At 36.0% G+C, this 15,358-nt stretch overlaps 1 pseudogene; it reads right to left on the bottom strand.

Annotated features, from left to right (window-relative positions):
* Positions 1–13,870: 13,870 nt before the first annotated feature.
* The window catches only part of LOC110716377, a 41,926-nt pseudogene continuing 40,438 nt past the window's right edge, over positions 13,871–15,358 (bottom strand).

The following is a 15,358-nucleotide window of genomic DNA, read 5'->3' as shown; positions in this document are numbered from 1 at the left end:
CCAGCAAAACAGATACTAGGCATAAAAATCTCACGTGATAGTAAAAATAAAAAGTTATGGTTGTCACAGGAAAAGTATATTGAGAAGTTACTTGAGAGGTTCAACATGCATAAGGCTAAACCGGTAAGTTCTCCACTCGCAAGTCATTCACTAGTAGAAAAATGCTCATTAGCGTCGCCTCATTTGTGTCGCACCTAGGAACAACCGATGCAAATGATATAATTTTAAGGTTCGTTTAAGTCATTTGCGTCACACCTAAGAAAAAGTGCGACGCAAATGTGAACTACAGACTCATTTGCAACGCACCTAAGAAAAAGTGCGACGCAAATGATAAACACATTTGCGTCGCACTTTTACATAGGTGCGTTGCAAATGAAACTTTTTTTTTTCTTTCATATGCGTTATTTCAGTTAATTCGAGCACTCTTCTTTCATTTCCCTATCTTACTTCTCCCAAAAACTCGTCATTCTCCATTCTTCTTCTCTGCATTCAACCTCCATTCTTCTTCTTCTCCATTCAACCTTCTCTGCATTTTCTTAAAACCAAAAAAAGTCGAAGAGGCGACGCTTGTTAGCAATTCTCTCTAGCGATGGTTGAGCAATACAGGGTTCATTCTCTCGTTCTCTCGTTCCTCATTCTCTCGTTCTCCATTAAAGAGGCTTCTAAGGTAAGATTTTTACCTCCTTCTGTATTCTTCGTGTTTTAATTTCAAATCTAGGGTTTTAGGGTATGCGAATTAATAAGTAAAAAAGGTTTATTTTAGGGTTTTACAAATTGAATTATTTCAATTAATTATGTAGGCTGAATTTTGCATGTATAATTGAAGTTACTGATGGTAGGGTTTGCGAATTGATAAGTAAAAATGCTTTATTTTAGGGATATGCGAATTGAATTGTTTCAATTAGTTTTTGTTAGTTGAATTTTACATGTATAGTTGAAGTTACTGCTTGAATTACTGTTCCATTAGTTTTTGGTTGTTGTTGTTGCTGAATTTGATATTTTTCTGGGCTTGAACTTAGGTTTTTATATCGTTGAATTCGAACCCTAATATTTGCATAAATTCGTGGCCAAATTCCCCTAAAATCGAGCACTAATATGCCGCTAATTTGAACCCTAAAACCCTAAAAATAATTGCATAGATGTTAATTGCGAATTCTGGGTTTTTCATTGCAGCATTTCGTTCGATTGTGGGTGAAAGGTGTAGTCTTTCTAGAGTTTTCTGGGTTCGTTTAAGTTCAGGTATGTTCTACTTTAAATTTAAGACCTTAATTCATTCATTATTTTGGCTTAATCGAAATGCATGTGCCTTATGTATTGATGTTGATTTGGTTTATTTTAGTGTTAGCCTTGTTGTTCATGCTTTGTTTTACCTTTTTCTAGATCATACTTTGTATTGCATTGCCTTCTGGTTGATGTTGTTGTTGCCTTTTTCTAGTTGATGAGTTTCATGCTAGTATTGTTGTTGTCTTCTAGTTGATGCTACTGTTGTTTCCCTTTTGTGGTTGAGTTTCATGCTGGTATTTTCTTAACAAAGTAACTATGGTACTACTGATGTAATGACCACAGTTTCTCAATTAAGTATGACTTCTTTAATCATATGAAAATGACTTATTGTGGTGAACTTAAACTTAGGGATGAATTTGCTTAATTGAGCAAACTGTTAATTAGGAGGGTACTAGTGCTTGCTAGTGCCCTGCTTCATATGCAGTAGTTTATGGCATTAACTTAGTTGATAGCCTGATTTCTGCTGAGGCAGTAGCAGAGGTACTCCTTTTAGCGCAAGGAACTGTCTATGCCTTCTTTGATGTGCATAGACATAAAAGAATGTTTCAGAGTTTGCCTTACTCAATAGGAGTAAATTCTGAATAGTCCCCGGTTTGGGATTGTTCCTGAATGTTCTATCTCATTTAGGTCTCATTTAGGTCGTAACTAATTAATTTTCATTATTCAGTTGTTGAAAATAGATTAAAGTTGGATGTATGCTAAACGAAATTCTACAAGATTTTTAAGTGGAATTCAAGACTTTAGTACTGCTGCCTTAAAACACCAAACAAAGAATAATTCAAAGACTATTCTTTGTCCTTGTTGTGACTGTAATAATTTAAGGGGGTATCGAGATATAGATGATATTAAGGATCATCTAATCCGTCATGGGTTCAAAGAACAGTACACAATATGGGCATGGCATGGTGAGAACTAGGTCATGAGGCAAATTCTAGTTATTGCCTAAGGCCAGATGGGAGTAGTTGTGATGGCGATAATGAAGACCAGCGTGAGGATATGGATACTACTGATATTGTTGTGGAGGATGAAGTGGAGTAGGATAAGGTTACTGAGATGATGCACGATGTAGAAGACCATTTCATAGATGAGCCCCATATATATGACAGTATCTTGAGAGCTGTAGAGACACCGTTATATCCTGGTTGTACAAAATTCACAAAACTTAGTGGCATTATGAAGCTATTCAACATAAAGGCCAGCAATTCTTTGACCGACAAGAGTTTTGGAAGCCTTAGTAGAAATGCTACCAGAAGGGAATGAGCTTCCAAACTCCACATATGAGGCTAAGAAACTTATGTGCCCTCTTGGTATGGAGTGCGTGAAGATACATGCATGTCCTAATGATTGTGTGTTGGTATCGAAATGAGCATGTTGATTTGCATGAGTGTCCAAGGTGTGGAGTTTCTCGTTACAAGATGAATGATAATGGTGAGTTGTGTAAGAAACGATCACCGGCTAAGGCATTGTGGTATCTCCCAATTATACCGAGATTTAGGCGACTGTTCTCAGACGAAAAAAATGCAAAATTATTGAGATGGCATGCTGATGGGAGGAAGAAAGATGGGTTAATGAGACATCCAGCTGATTCTCCACAATGGAGGAACATTGATCAAAAGTTCAAGGTCTTTGGTCAAGAAGATCGAAATCTGAGGCTTGGGCTTCGTACAGATGGAATGAACCCATTTGAGACACTTAGTACCCAATATAGCACTTGGCCGGTTCTTTTAACTATCTGCAATTTGCCTCCTTGGTTATGCATGAAGTCTAGGTACATTATGTTGTCCCTTTTAATATCTGGGCCTAAACAACCTGGGGAATGACATTGATGTGTATCTAGCGCCTCTGATTGAAGATTTGAAATTATTGTGGAATGAAGGTGTCTCGATGTATGATGCATATAGTAAAACCAATTTCACTTTACCTGCCATGATTTTTTGTACAATAAATGACTTCCCAGCTTATGGGAATTTGTCAGGGTACACCGTGAAGGGAAAAACACCTTGCCCCATTTGTGAAGATGATTTGGAGGCGTTGCGCCTAGACAATTGTGGCAAGCATGTATACATGGATGATCGTAGACATCTTCCTGAAGACCACCCTTTTCGGAAGAAAAAGAACAGTTTCAATGGAAAAGTGGAGATGAGAGAAGTTCGGGGCCCTTTACGTGCAATTGAGGTATATTTGCGAGTGAAAACATTGAAAATAAGTTTGGTAAGCCTTACAAAAGTAAATCAGAAGGGGGCTATAAGAAGAAGCCCGAGCTATGGTCTCTCCCATACTAGAGACACTTGGAAGTTAGACATTGTCTAGATGTAATGCATATTGAGAAAAATGTTTGTGATGCCATTGTGGGAACATTATTGAATATGCCAGGAAGGAAAGACGAAGGATGGAGTTAAGGTTAGAAACGACATGGCTGTTATGGGTCGTTCAGAGTTGGCACCCGAATCTCGAGGTAAAAGATGGTATCTTCCCCCAGCTTGTTTTACCTTGTCTAAAAAGGAAAAAACAAGTTTCTGTGAGTCATGGCATGGTTTAAAGGTCCCAGCGGGATATTCTTCAAATTTTTGTAGACTTGTGTCGATGTCTGACTTGAAATTGGTTGACATGAAATCTCATGATTGTCACATCTTGATGCAACACTTATTACCAGCTGCAATTCGAGGAATTTTGCAGGATCAACTGAGGTATACGATTACAAGATTGTGTGTCTTTTTTAACACTATTTGTAGCAAGGTCATAAATCGATGTATATTAGATGACTTGCAAGCAGATATAATTGAGACATTGTGTCGATTTGAAATGTATTTCCCCCCATCTTTCTTTGATGTGATGCCCCATTTGGTTATTCATCTTGTACGGGAAATTAAACTTTGTGGACCCGTTAGTATGAGGTACATGTATCCTTTTGAGCGACTAATGGGTGGTTTAAAGGGAAAAGTCATGAATCCGGCTAAACCTGAAGCCAGTATCGTCCAACGAACAAGCATGGGTTGCCTAGTTTCTTGTAAGTGCACAGAAAATTGGGTTGCCACAGTCTCGACATGATGGGAGGCTCGGAGGTCAAGGTATTGTTGGTAGAAAAAGGATTTCAATGGCCTTTGATATGAAAAATAAGGCTGAGCTGTTTGTTTTGCAAAGTCTTAGTGAAGTTCATCCTTACTTGAACGAGCACATGACTTTTCTTAAAACTGAATACCCTTCCAAAACTGATCTTCAGCTGATAAAGGAGCATAATGACTCATTTGTTACATGGTTCAAGGATCGAGTGATGTCTCAATTGTCCACCACACCTAATGATGTATCTGACACATTGAGATGGTTAGCATATGGTTCTAAATGTCAAGTCATTTAGTATGAGGGATACGACATCAATGGATATTCTTTTTACACTAGTCGACAAGATGACAAAACAACAATGAAAAATAGTGGTGTTAAAGTAATAGGTTTGTCATCTGAATATGTTAGTAAACATGATAAAACACTAGTGGATAGGAAGAAATTTTATTATGGAGTCATTGAAGAAATAATAGAGTTAGACTATGTTGATTTCAAGATGCCTCTATTCCGATGTAAGTGGGCTGATAGTAGTCGTGGTGTAAAAAAAAGTTGAACAAGGGAACTTGACCCTTGTAAATTTTGGTCGACCAGGGCATCGAGCTGATCCATTTATATTAGCATCACAAGCAAAACAAGTGTTTTACATGGCTGACCCAGCTGATCGTAAATGGTCAGTTGTTTTAGAAGGAAAAAGAAGGATACTTGGCATTGAAGATGTGGTTGATGAGGAAGAATATGATGAGCAATTTAACAAGTCACCACCTTCTGTCTGGAGCATCCCTCCAACAATTGATGATTTTGACACATTTTTGAAACGACGTATAGATCATGATGAAGGATATTATGTTGCAAAAGAGAAGAATGATTGAAGTAAGTATGAAATGAACTTGGAATTCTGTGTTATTGTTTTTTTTCTTATTATTTCAAACAAGTTACTGAATTAAAGCTGACAAATGAAGATCTTTTGTATTTATTTAATTTATAACTAATCTTTTTTAATGTTTACTACATGTTTATAACTGATATTTTTTAATGTTTACTACATGTTTATAACTGATCTTTTTTAAAGTTTACTCCATGTTTATAATTGATCTTTTTTAATGTTTACTACATTGTAGATAAATAATAATGGAGGATGAGCATATGACAAGTGCTGAAAATGAGTCACTTAATGATCAATCACAATCACAGTCACATCACAATCACAGAAGAAAAGGAAGCCAAGAGGTGCTTCAAAGGGCCTTAAGTCGAAGATTGGGGTTGTTAGAGTGCTTGAATGGGATCAATACTATCGGCCAGTTGGAAAGTGGGTAACGGATATCAAAACTCATATTGGAGAAATAAGTCGTGCAAAGGTCTCTATATCTTACAAATATTGGAAAGACGTTCCACTAGGAATAAAAGACACTTTGTGGGAAGATTGTAAGGTATTATTATTTCTTATGTTTTATAAGAGGTTCCACATACTTTTGGCAATAATGTTATAATTTTTTTGTTTGATATGTGATTATGTTTCACCAATTAATAATGCAATGTTTTATTTTTTTAGAGAGAGTTTCATGTCGAAGAACATGAAAAGAAGAAGAGGTGGGTCCTACGCACTTGTGATGAGCGATGGAGAGGTTTTAAACAAAGATTGGTTAGCGGTTGGATCACATGTACTAGGAAAATGCCGGCAGACAAAAGAATGCCTTACGATCTTTATGATTTCATAACTGTTGATGTGTGGAATCGTTTCGTAGAGGAGCATTCGAATGATGAATTCCAGGTGTGTGAATGCCTTATGATCTTTATGATTTAATAATTTGTTTATTGATTCTTATGTTAACAATGTTCCTTTTATGATTCTAAAATAGGTAATAAGTGAGAGGGTAGGGCAAGAAAGAGCCAATCTTGCAACGAATACCCGCACCATTTAGGAGCAAAGTCCTATGCTGAAATGGACATTGTATGGAAGATAAAAGGGTTGATTCCTTCATCATCTACTACTTCATCTTGCTCTTCGGTTGTGACTAGTTTGCCGGATAGGGCACATGCTTGGCTTTTAGCAAGATCAAAAGAAGATGAAAAAGGAAATCATTATTTGCCTGATGAGAAAACAAAAGAGGCGAAACAATCCATTGTAAGTGTATAGAATAAGTCTTTATTTATTTCGCTATTGAATCTATTTTATTAAGTACATGTATTGCAACAAAATCATACTAACTTCGTGCTTTTGTATAGGATGAGTGGAAAAGGCAACAAGAAGAAAGGATATTTGTTCCTAATGGCATGATGATGTCTTGGCCCGTGCCCTTGGAAGAAAAGATCGTTATGGTCGGGCTTTAGGATTTTGGCAGTAGTGTAGGCATTAGAAATGTATGGGGATCTGGAGAGCGATATAGTGGCCGACATGGTAGCCAAATTGAGATGGAGGAATTAGAGGCAAAAGTGGATGCAATGGTTCAAGAGAAGTTTATGTTGTTGGTTAAACAGATGGGTATTCAAATTCCGAGTAATTTCCAGGAATTTAATACCATAGGCCAGCAGACTACTCCACAAAATATCAGTAGTTGTCACTCAGGTGGTGGTGATGCTATACATGATCCATTTGCAAACTGGAAGGTATCTTAAAATCTTTATTTTATTTTTGTTATGGCATAATCCACTATAATGTTTACTTCTTCGTAACCTGTATTTGATATAATTTTTTGGGTTGTATACAAGGAACCGGCTCGTGTAAGCTATCGTTGATGATAAATGACGAGAAAGTCACTGTTGCTGATGGTACATTTCATCCACAGTTAGTCCTTGATCATCATAGTGCTCTCCTACCTGATCATGTGAGGGTAAGTGTTGATGATTATAATGATGAGTTCAAAGAAGCTCCGGTTCCAGTTCCTTCTCAGTTTATAAAGAAACTTAAGAATGCAAGTGGTACATTTACACAATGGCCGAAACACTTGGTTTCCCTTCTGCATGATAAGGTAAATTAATAAATTAACAACAAATGATTTTTTAATTTTAAAGTTGAAAAATATAGTCAAATTGTTTAATGTATTTGCTTAACTGTTAATTAGGAAATCATCCCAAAGAAGAGTGATGACCGGTTTGAAATCATCCCAAATGTGCAAGCCAAACGCAAAGAGGTTGATAGTGGTCATCACGGAACAAAAGAATCCAACACAAATCTAAAAAAAGTCTTTCTAACGGATTTTGTGTTGGAAAACTTGAGTGAAAAATGTAAGGTTCCGAAAGATACGTTAACTTCAACTCCCAAAGCTCAATATTTGATCATCATCATCAGTAACGAAAGAATCTATAGTTATGAAAATCTGGAGGAAAAAAGGGACATCCGAGTGTATCGAGAAGATATCGAGCAACTCCTCTCGGGATCGTGGCTTAATGTTTCAATTGTGCAAGTTTTTATAATGTAAGATACGCAAATTTCAACCCTCCTATACATTTAGTTTATATTACCATTTCTAATGTTATTACATGATATATTGTAGGGCTTTGAGTGATTACTTTCTCGAAGATGCCGATGCGTTTCCCACTCGATTCATGTGTCCAGAGATGATTTCCGAGACATTTTTGCAGACTGATGCTAATCGTATCCTATTGTACATGAGACATGCAATGGAGAAATAGAAAAATAAGCACTTCATCTTATGCCCATACTATGAAAAGTATAAAATTAGAACTTTTTTTTTTCTATTTAAACATTGCAAAATAATCTTGGTAACACTTAATTATTTACTGATTTGTGTTTAATTTATGTAGGGATCATTGGGTGCTTCTAGTCTTATGCATGGCTAAGCGTGAGGTCTACATCGTTGATTCTATAAGTAGAAAGCGACATTTCGCAATTAAACCTCCAATGACAAAGTAAGTTTATTTGTTTATAATAAAGTCATGTGAATTTATTTAAGGTTAATAAATGCTTATATATAATTTGTACAAATATGTTATTTATTTCAAATGTGTAGTGCTTTTCGAACTTACAAGACACTAGGTGGACAATCTAGGGGAATTAAATTGTCATGGACTTCGGGAACGGTTATTTTAACTTAATTCCTTACCCAAAATATACTTTATTTCTTAATAATGTTATGTATATAACAATTAAATTGAACTAATTGTTATAATGTATGTATAGTGTCCTCAACAAGTAGGTGGCGATGAATGTGGCTATTACGTCATGCGTTATATGTTCGAAATAATGCGAGATCATCATAGTAGTGAAGACCTTATTACGGTATGATGTGTCAAATATTTCATTTTTACTTAATAAATACAATTTAAACACCTTACACTTAGATTAAACTAACCTTTGCTATGATCTTTTGTTTGTGTTGTGCTAATAGGATTTTTCAAGAAGTACACCGTACACAATTGAGGAGATAAACGAGGTTCGAGACCTTTGGGCAGACTATTTTGTATGCAATGTGGAATTTAAATAAGAATTGATGAACTTTAGATAATAAGAATTGAACTTTAGATAAGAATTGTGAATTGTGAACTTTAGTGATTGTGTTGTATTGAATTGTGAATTGGTTGTATTGAGTTGTAAATGTATTGGACAGGTTTTTGATATATATGATGCCGTCAATCCCAATTTGGGTAGGCCAAAATACAAAGGAGACTCTGCCGAAATTTATACTTGATTTCTTAATTATTGCTTCTTACATTTTATTCTGTATCATCAACACAACGCTTCACCAAAATAACAATCATTTGATGCAAATAGCTTCACAATTTGATGCAAATAACAATCATTTGCAACACACCTTAGTAAAAGTGCGTTGCAAATAACCATCATTTGCAACGCACCTTAGTAAAAGTGCGTTGCAAATGATAGACATGTGCGTCGCACCTTACAAAGGTGCGTTGCAAATGACTGTCATTTGCAACGCACCTTACAAAGGTGCGACGCAAATGACTAAGGTCATTTGCAACGCACCTTTCTAAGGTGCGACACAAATGTGCTCTAAAAGTGCGACGCAAATGTATATTTCTCTACTAGTGATTTTAAGTTGAGTTCACAACAATGTCCTACAAGTGAGAAAGAAAGAGAAGAGATTAATAAAGTCCCTTATTCGTCTGCGGTTGGTTGTTTGATGTATGCTATGGTCTGTACAAGACCATGCATTGCCTATTCGGTAGGTGTTGTTAGTAGGTTCCTCTCGAATCCAGGAAAAGAACACTGGGAAGGTGTAAAATGGATTCTAAGGTATCTACGGGGCACATAAAAAATGTGTTTATGTTTTGGTCAAGGAGATCATGTGTTAAAAGGTTACACAGATGCAGATGTGGCAAATGATGTTGATTCGCGAAAGTCAGTATCAGGCTATATGATGACTTTTGCAAGGGGAGCTATATCATGGTAGCCAAGGTTACAAAAATGTGTTGCATTATCAACAACAGAAGCGGAGTATATTGTTGTGACAGAAGCTTGTAAAGAGCTATTATGGATGAAGAATTTCCTACAAGAGTTAGGAATTAAACAAGATAAGTATATACTTTACTGTGATAGCCAAAGTGCTATTCATTTGGCGAAATATCCTACTTTCCATGCCCGTTCCAAACATATAGGTATAAGGTATCATTGGATATGAGAAGTCTTTGAAGCAAGGCTGTTACATTTGGAAAAGATCCATACTGACCACAATGGTTCAGATATGATGACAAAAACATTGACCATGCAAAAGCTTGATGTTTGCCGAGATGAAGCAGCTTTATCAATAATCTCCTAATAAGTCGGAAGGAGGAGATTTGTTGGATAATATTCCTCCTTATTATTATTAGAGTTTGCTAAAAATAAATAAAGGAGGATTATTAGCAAACTCTTTAATAATACCAAAGATTTACAATAAAAGGAGAGAAAAAGTAGGAGAGTTAGCAAATTAAGGAATAGACAATGGCAAATTATATAACGTTAATTTGCATCATTAATTATTTAGACATAGGATGATTATAAATATGTAATCATGTTATTTGTTTATAAAGAAGAAGAAAAATTGAGATAGAATTTGTATCACATTATTTTTCATAAATAGAAACACAATTTAAATTTGAGAGTATACCATCGAATATTAGTTTATATTTTATAAACACTTTGTGAGTTAATCTATAATGTTATAGAAATATAATTGTTTTATACATAAAAGGAAAGTAAATAATAAAGCTGGGCATGGGCCGTGCTGGCCCGCGAGCGGCACAGGCCCGGCCCGACTTTTGCCCCGCACGGCACGGGCACGGAAGCGGCTCGGCACGGCACGACAATTTGTGGGGTGGGCCGCGGGCGTGCCGTGAACAAAATTTTTTTTGGCACGAGCACGGCACAAGCCCGAGTTTTGGGACGAAGGCACGACCCGAGGCACGACACTATTCACATTAATAATATGTTGGGAAATTCTCAATGGTAGCTCTGAACTTTTGGCAATTCTCAATGGTAGCCAGTTTTTTTAAAAAATTCTCAATGGTAGCCTTGAACTTTTTAAAAAGTTGCTTTCGTAGCCTATTTACTTTGAAACCGTTATCTTTCCTTAACTTTGAACTATGGTTAAATATTTTGACCATTTCCCTAATAAAAAAAAAAAAACTCAAAGTTCACTTAATTAGGTTATACTTGGGTTAATACAATAATTGTTATATTTAATTTATTTGGATTACCTAATTTAATCTATAATTGTTATACTTTAAATTAACCCAAAGTTCACTTATCATGTCTAGCAACTTCAAGTGACGACCCAAAAGAACGAACTATTATCTCCATAATACGATCCAATAATATATCTAGTAATTGCACTATTGTTGAGGACACAATTCCTTCATATCCGTTGTAAAAACGGATATATTAAATATCCGTTGATATGTGTCAAGCAGCGAATGCCCAGCCGTTGCTTTCATTTTTTTACTAAATGAAACACAGAAAACGACGTTGTTTTGTATTATGTCATTGGAAAAAAGAGGTGGGGCCCACAATGAATTTATTTGTCTGATTACTTGCAGGAGGAATCGATCCTCCAACCTTCTCACCATGAACATTATAAAACTAACCACTAAGCCACCCACTTATTTGTTCGCCTTTAACAATGCTCTTATGGAACGCCTATCTAGTATACGTGTTCATAAGTTTGTGTGTAAGATTTGGACACATTAAACAGAATGCTTAACTTATATATGCGTTTTATAGGTTTTAACATACAAAATGCTTCTCTTACATAGGCGTTCTATATAATTCTAGAGAACGCCTATGCAACTTAACAATCATGTATTGTGTGTTATTTATTCCACATTTTGTGGTAGTGAGAAGAAGAAGCAGCGAAATCAGAGGAGACAATCCGGCGTGCAGTGGCGATAGGGGGCAAGGAGGAGAAGGCGGAGGAGGGGTTAACAGTGGTGGCCAAATTGGTGGTGATGGTGGTGGTGAAGATGGTGGTGGTGGTGATTATAAAGGGCAGTGGTGATTGTGGAAGGAGCCTAAGATGGGGAATGGTTCTTTTCTTTAGTAAAACAAACAACTAACCAAAAAATAAGGGATTGGCTTTCCATTCTCTTTCTTTCTCTTTGTTGATTTCATTCTGATTACCCTGTGCAAACCAAATGACCCCTAAATTAAATTTTGGAAATCAAATTTAAATTCCAATGTTGGTTTTCAATAAGGAGTATTTAATAGTCTTTATTTTTTTTAGTAAATTCCTCATGAGGATTTGATCAATTTCAACATTATATATTGTAACCCTATTAAACTCACCACTCACTGATGCTGGCCCGAGCACCTCAGCAACAATTCGAAGGAGTCTATTGTTTGATTAGAAGATCCCACTTCTATGTAGTACTCTCAATCTTATGTACTTTTGGCTATGATGTTGCCGCCTAATGTAGTAGATTAACAATGTCTTTCAATTTCAGATTCCAATTTGCTCTTCATTATTACAATGTTCTATTATGCTTTGATACATAACAAAAATAATAGCACCAGCAACGCCAAAATAACCATCCAACCCCAAATAACAAACTTATTGGGGTACCGTGCACAGCGCGCGATACAACAACTAGTATAAAAAAGGTATGGACTTTGTTGCAAGATCTACTAAATTATTCTTTCAAGACATCTTTATCTATTGAAAGAATATCCACATACAATACTATCAATACTTTCTCTGGTCCTCTATTCTCTTTTGATTGTAACATTTTGACTTTCATGTTTGCCAATGCACTATTTTAAATCCTTATAACTCTAATTGTAGATAAGTAAAAATTAAAAAAATTTGATATTCGAATCTAACAAAACCACATATGACTATATTTTACTTAACTTATAAATCAATAAAGGTGGCCAGAGAAGAGAACATGAAAATAGTGCAATTTGTTAAACATTACAACTTAAAGAGGATATAAGAAATTTATATTTTCATTCCACAAAAAAAAAAAAAAAAAAAAAAAACCAAAACAAAATACTTCATCTATTTTTTTTTAATTGCAACGTTTGAAAATTTACATTATTAACATGCTCCTTTGATCGTCTATAGTGATATATACGTTAGAAAAAATATAGTCATGTGGGATCTTGTTAGATTCGTCACAATATATACTTTATTAATATCAACTTTTTATAATTTTTTCTAACTCAAGTTAGTAAGTTATACAATGTGCATTGGCAAGCGTGAAAACTCCAACGTTGCAATTAAAAAAAAAAAAAATTGCAAATTACTACCTCATAAAGAGGACTTTTGTAAATTACTACCCTTAAAAAAGTTTGGCAATTACTACTAAAAAATATTATAGTTTGTCAATTGCTACTCCCTCCGATCCCTTAATATAGTGATTTAGTGCCTTAATAATGTTATTTAGCCTCTTAAAAGTAATTAAACCAAATATTAACCAAATTAAGGAATTAATGAAAAACAAATAAAAACAAAAAAACCACTTGCTCTCCACCCACTGCTACACTCCTTGGCCACTACAACCGGTCCCCCTCCCCCCAAGCCAGCGGCCGACGCCAAGGGGGTCACCCGGCACCTGCGAACCCACCCCCACCCCCCCCCCCCCCTTCCCTCACCAAGGCAGCCCACCACCCCCCTTTCCCGATTTCCCTTTCTCGAAACCACCACCCCTTCCCCAAAATCAACCCCCCTCCCTTCCCATGAACGATCCCCTACCCCTCTCCCCACCACGGCCGACACCCTCAAGCGAAAACCCCTAACCCAAACCACCCAAATATCAACCCGAAACCCACAGACTCAAACCCTAACTTTGAGTTATGCGGAACTACGATTTATGTTTATTGGTTGGATTCGGATTACAAAATCATCACAAGAATTTTCTTCCTCACAAGATATTATATTGAAGCGGCGACAGATCCACCCAAAAAGTTGAGTGAGACAACGAAACGGGAATGTGCTGAATGGTTATATCTATGTATTTGGATTCTTAGCCCTTCCCCGGTTAATTCTAGTTTGATTTTGTCAAATTCGTTTTCGTTATCGTTAATTATCAATTGTAGATGTCGTATGACTTTAATGAATGAAATTTAGGTCCTTTACGACCTCTTTAAAAAAAAAAAAAAACTAAAGCTCTCCTCCATATCCATCATCTCCGAAGAAAATCACCTTCTATCTTCCAATCAAACCCATTAATCAACGAACCCAACACCAAAGGTATAATCCGAATCGCCAATGGCAATCCAGGACAAATCCTACGCCCAGCCCCAAATGGTATCAGCTCAAAATCACGACCTTTCACATCAATTTCGGACCCCACAAATCTTTTGGTTCAAACGATTCGGGTCTTTCCCAGACATCCGGGTCTCGCCCGATTGCCCATACATTCAACAAAACCTGTGCAAATTTTGGTATTGAAAACCCGAATAGCTTGACATTTGAATCAACTTTTCTGGGTACTAAAAATGGTACTTCTGGGTGTAATCTGAATGTCTCTTTTACGATTTCTTGTAAGTATGGAAGCCGAGTGATGTCCGATTCTTGTACCGGGTTTCCTTTTCCTACTGTTTCTCGGATTTCTTGTTGAGCCTTCTTTAATTTTTCTGGGTTCTTGAGCAATTCCGCCATTGCCCATTCTATGATGCGTGATGTTGTATCTGTTCCTGCTGTGAATAAGTCCTGTAAAATTATATTGACCGGGCGTTTGGCAAATGGGAATGGGAATTTGAGGAATAGAGGTTGAGAGTGGGAATGAGAATTAATAGGTGGAAATTAATAAAATAATCTCAATCCCTTGTTTGGCATTTTTTTGGAATAAAAATTTCAAAATTTAAAATCCCATGTTTGGCATTGGGAATAGTAAAGGAATTAAAAGCATAATTTATAAAATTACCCTTTTACTACAAAAGTTATGTAGTATATATATACACAAAGAAAAAGGGCAAAATTGTCTTTTTAATACGTTAATGAATTCCCAAAAAAATAATACCTGCCCCCCTAGGTATTATTTTACAGGGAATTCTGCCTAAATAATCCCACTCCCATTCCATCATATTATCCCAACTCCCACTTTCCAAACGTGGGATTATAGCAAGGAGGGAATAATATTCCCATTCCCACCTTTAATTCCCATTTGCCAAACGCCTTGTGAGGTTTTAGGATTAGTGTACATAACGTGTTTGATGAAATGCATAAATATTTGAACAATAAAATTGTTAAATATTTGGAGTATTGCAAATAAAGTGATTGATGAAAGAAATATGCCATTGAAAAAAAATACTTTACGCTTTGTACAAAATTTTATACAAGGTTTTTGGATTAGTGCATATAAATTGTTTGATAAAATGCCTCAAAAATCTGGGATAAATATAAAGTTTTGTACAGAATGTTATAGAATATAAAGATATAGGTAGGATTAGTGTAGATAAATTAATTGATGAAATGCTTAAATGAACATGATAGGAGCAATTGAGGAAGTATTATGTGTTGGGAAAAATCACAAATTGTCTAGCAGCGGAAATAATATTTAGTAAAGGTGGGCGTCGTGCCGTGCCGGGCCGCCATGGGTCGTTCCTGGCTGTGCCTGT

The sequence above is a fragment of the Chenopodium quinoa genome, unplaced genomic scaffold (assembly GCF_001683475.1).
Source record: "Chenopodium quinoa cultivar QQ74 unplaced genomic scaffold, ASM168347v1, whole genome shotgun sequence".
Taxonomy (NCBI): domain Eukaryota; kingdom Viridiplantae; phylum Streptophyta; class Magnoliopsida; order Caryophyllales; family Amaranthaceae; genus Chenopodium; species Chenopodium quinoa.
The sequence above is the reverse complement of the archived record's forward strand: the minus strand, read 5'-3'. Positions and strand labels throughout refer to the sequence as shown.